The sequence below is a fragment of the Gambusia affinis genome, linkage group LG20 (genome assembly GCF_019740435.1).
Source record: "Gambusia affinis linkage group LG20, SWU_Gaff_1.0, whole genome shotgun sequence".
In the NCBI taxonomy this organism is placed as follows: Eukaryota; Metazoa; Chordata; class Actinopteri; order Cyprinodontiformes; family Poeciliidae; genus Gambusia; species Gambusia affinis.
This window is the reverse complement of record NC_057887.1, coordinates 24,408,694-24,413,693: the sequence shown is the minus strand read 5'-3', so window position 1 is coordinate 24,413,693 and position 5,000 is coordinate 24,408,694.

Here is a 5,000-nt window from a genome sequence, read left to right as displayed (position 1 = left end):
TTGGTGCTTGTACAGAGACGGGCGTCGGAGCTCAGACCTCCGGGGGGCACGCGGCGGCGATGGAAGCCGCTCACAGTGCGCCCTCGTCGGCCTGAGACCGGCCCGTCTTCACTCTGGCTTCCACGCATCCACGGAGCTCAAAACAGAACCAGGGCACCCCCTCGTCCCTTCAGAAGGGCCGGGAAGACGCACCGGATCGGCCAGAGCCCGTCACTTTCTTCCCCGGCGAAGCAGAGAACCGTACCGAGATTCCGGGAAAAACGGCCGAAAATGCTGGAAAAGGCCGTTGAAACGCTGATAAAGAGTCATAATAGAGACCCTGGAAGTACGAAAAATGGCAAAGTGTCGAAGGACTTTGTCATTTTTCGCTCATCCTCTTTCTGAACTCTCCCTACAATCCTGCGGTGGGATTTTTTTTTATATCCGAAATCCTATTGGTCCGCGCGGGTGAACGGCCGCGACCGGAGCTGCTGCAGAAAACTCGCGGGACTTCCAGCCTTCTCCCGGCTTCTGTGAACGGCTTAAAAATGTTTCAACTGCACGGGGCTGCTCTCTGGATCGCAGGCTATCGGAGCATGGTCGATTTTGACCGATCAACCTGCATTTTCGACCGTTTTCGGACGCGGTTCTGGGGCGGGACACTTCCGGGATTTTCCTGCCCCTGCGAGCGTCCCGGCGGAAACGACGCACCGGCTTACTCCTCAGAGCCTAAGCTCTCCGGCAATATATAGCTTTCCCGGGGGAAACGCATTTTTAAAGATTTTTATGGAAGTCGAAAAATCAGCGGAGCCTCGCGGAGCGCGCATCCGGGGACCCCGAGCCGCTGCGGACTCGTTCTGAGCTGCGTGGACCCCCTCCGGAGGTCCGAGAATTCAAGTTCGTCCGGGAACCGCGGGGATAATTTTGCCGTGATCAGCGCATTTTTCTGGCTTTATTGATCCTATTTTTAGCTCCGCTGGACGCCGGGAAAGCGGATTTTTAACCGTTTTAAGGAAATACGGTTTTAGATTTTTAATTCGGCCTGCGAGCGTCCCCGAGCGGAAAGAACGGCACCGGGCTACTCCTCGGAGTCCGAGCTTTCCGGGGATATATAGGTTTCCCGGGGGGAATGCATTTTTAAACACTTTTATGGAGATCGAAAATGTCCGGAAACACCGGCAATCCCGTATCCGCTACTCCCGCGTCCCGTGAACACCGCACAGCGCAACGAACGGCACCGGCACACTGCTCACGGTCTAAGCTTTCCGGCAATATATAGGTTTCCCGGGGGAAATGCATTTTTGAATCAAATTCGACCCCTGGAGGCCTCCACACTTTGCTATTCTGTAGAAATTCAACCATAGAACCAGGCCTGCAAGTGAAGGGCTGCAGCAATTAATTAATACCCTGAAAACAGCGCATGGAAAGGGGCTGGAAAAATCAAACCTGACCCCTAAAGACTTCCAGGAATCATTATTCTGTTAAAAATCACACACAGAGACCCGCAATTAATTAAGCAAGCCCGAAATAAAGCGCTGTCACGGCGGCTGGGAGCAGTGCTTTTCTCCGTCCACAAGATGGAGCCACAGATAACCAGACCGGGAGCTTAAATTCAGAAAAATTCATAATTACCCGGAAAATAGTGCCTGGAATGAGGCTAGAAAAATCTAATATGACCCCTGCAGACATCCAGGAATCCTTATTCTGTTAAAAATCACCCGTACAACCAGGCCTGGAGGTCAAAGGGGGCTTTCATTAATTAATACCCGGAAAACAGGGCATGGAAAGGGGCTGGATAAATCAAACCCGACCCCTGGAGACATCCAGGAATCCTTATTCTGTTAAAAATCACACTTGGAACCAGGCCTGGAGGTCAGAGGCCACCACAATTAATATATACCCTGAAAATAGTGCATGGAAAGGGGCTGGAAAAATCAAACCTGACCCCTGCAGACATCCAGGAATCCTTATTCTGTTAAAAATCACACTTTGAACCAGGCCTGGAGGTCAAAGGGGGCTTTCATTAATTAATACCCGGAAAACAGGGCATGGAAAGGGGCTGGATAAATCAAACCCTGGACCCTGGAGACATCCAGGAATCCTTATTCTGTTAAAAATCACACTTGGAACCAGGCCTGGAGGTCAGAGGGGCTTTCACCACAATTACATACCCTGAAAATAGTGCATGGAATGAGGCTGGAAAAATCAAACTGACCCCTGCAGACATCCAGGAATCCTTATTCTGTTAAAAATCACACTTGGAACCAGGCCTGGAGGTCAGAGGCTTTCACCACAATTAATACATACCCTGAAAACAGGGCATGGAAAGGGGCTGGATAAATCAAACCCTGACCCTGCAGACATCCAGGAATCCTTATTCTGTTAAAAATTACTTAAAATCACACTGAGAACCAGGCCTGGAGGTCAGATGGGCCACAGACCGCCACACTTAATAAATACCCTGAAAATAGTGCCTGGAAAGAGGCTGGAAGATTCAAACTTGACCCCTGCAGACATCCAGGAATCCTTATTCTGTCAAAAATCACACTGACAACCAGGCCTGGAGGTCAGAGGCCACCACACTTGACATTTACCCTGAAAATAGTGCCTGGAAAGAGGCTGGAAGATTCAAACTTGACCCCTGCAGACCTCCAGGAATGCTTATTCTGTCAAAAATCACACTGACAACCAGGCCTGGAGGTCAGAGGCCACCACACTTGACATTTACCCTGAAAATAGTGCCTGGAAAGAGGCTGGAAGATTCAAACTTGACCCCTGCAGACCTCCAGGAATGCTTATTCTGTCAAAAATCACACTGACAACCAGGCCTGGAGGTCAGAGGCCACCACACTTGACATTTACCCTGAAAATAGTGCCTGGAAAGAGGCTGGAAGATTCAAACTTGACCCCTGCAGACCTCCAGGAATGCTTATTCTGTCAAAAATCACACTGACAACCAGGCCTGGAGGTCAGAGGCCACCACACTTGACATTTACCCTGAAAATAGTGCCTGGAAAGAGGCTGGAAGATTCAAACTTGACCCCTGCAGACCTCCAGGAATGCTTATTCTGTCAAAAATCACACTGACAACCAGGCCTGGAGGTCAGAGGCCACCACACTTGACATTTACCCTGAAAATAGTGCCTGGAAAGAGGCTGGAAGATTCAAACTTGACCCCTGCAGACCTCCAGGAATGCTTATTCTGTCAAAAATCACACTGACAACCAGGCCTGGAGGTCAGAGGCCACCACACTTGACATTTACCCTGAAAATAGTGCCTGGAAAGAGGCTGGAAGATTCAAACTTGACCCCTGCAGACCTCCAGGAATGCTTATTCTGTTAAAAATCACACTGAGAACCAGGCCTGGAGGTCAGAGGCCACCACAATTAATATTTACCCTGAAAATAGTGCCTGGAAAGAGGCTGGAATATTCAAACCTGACCCCTGCAGACATCCAGGAATCCTTATTCTGTCAAAAATCACACTGACAACCAGCTGGGGGGAGATTTCTTTATTGCATGCCCACTCAAGGAAGCCACAAGCAGGCCTCATTCAGCACAAACACTCACCTGCACACCTCCAGGAATCCTTATTCTGTCAAAAATCCCGCCCCGGAGCTCCAGGGGGGACAAAATTACACCAATACGCCCAAAACAAAGCACTGAAACCCGCAAGGCGCAGTACTTTTTTTCGCCCACAAGATGGAGCCAAAGGACAGCGGATGAAACCTCCGTGGGCCACTCTCACCAGCCAATACGCCCGGAATGCAGCTTTAAAACGGCAAACAGTCATGGAAACGTGCCCTGCAAACCTCCGGAGGGGTCTTTGTGCAATTTCAGAGCCCCACAGGGCACAAACTCACATCTCAAGCCCACACAGAGCCAAGCTGCCCGGCCACACATTTCAAACAAGCTCCAACAAACGCATGGAGACCCACAAACAACCACACGCACCTCTCGGTCCCTTGTACCCACACTTAAGCACCCCTCCGCGGACTACACCAACCAATGCGCCCCCCCTGGAAGCTCGTGCCCCTGGTAGGGCAAGCGATCTTTAAAGTTTTTTTTTCGTGGCCCTGGGAGGGCAAGCAATATTAAGCTTTTTTTTTTCCCACCTCCCATTTTGCTCTAAGTGTCAGAGCTGCTGTTGAGGTTCTGAGTGTGTTTTTTTCGTGCCCCTGGTAGGGTCACGATCCAGAAGGCGGGGGCGTGGACGGTCCAGAGAAGGCCGCAGCCGGACCGGGGGTCCCTGGAGAGACCCCCGGTCCGGCCACGACCGTCACCGGACCATCCACGCCCCCTCCCACAGGGGGGGAAGCGCTGACCGTAATCGGATACTCACCTACGGATCCACTCACCTGCTCGAACCGGAGCTTCAACCATCCATCCATCCATCCATCCATCCATCCATCCGTACTCTGACACCCACGGAACCAAATACACGGGGCCCGCCTTTCCGCACGAACGGTCCGGCGGCGGACCGGAACCGTCCGTAACATTCTTCCGCCCAGACTAGAACCCCACGGCGGGGGGCGACCGAGGCCCTAACCCGCCTTAGGGCGGTAACAAAACCGACTCAGCGGTGGGCCGGAGACGTCCCCAGGCTGAGAGGGCACCTATTCAAACACCGGTGCCCGGAATTGAGCGGGACGTCTCCGGCCGGCCCGCAGATTCTCTGACATTTACCCCCAAAAGGGTGGGGGGATCTGGGCCACACCACACCCAGAGTGAGAGCCTCCCTAACACTTAGAAAAAAAATTAAAAAATGGGTCATTTCGAAAACCCTCTCTCAAACCTTCCGGTGGAGTTTTTCTAGATAAGGTCTTGAAGTACCATCCGACTTTCGGGTTCTGCGGCTTCGGGTCAAGCTCGTACCACCAAGGGCTGGGTCTCAAAGCTGGGTCTCAAAGCTGGGTCTCAAAGCTGGGTCTCAAAGCTGGGTCTCAAAGCTGGGTCTCAAAGCTGGGTCTCAAAGCTGGGTCTCAAGGCTGGGTCTCAAAGCTGGGTCTCAAAGCTGGGTC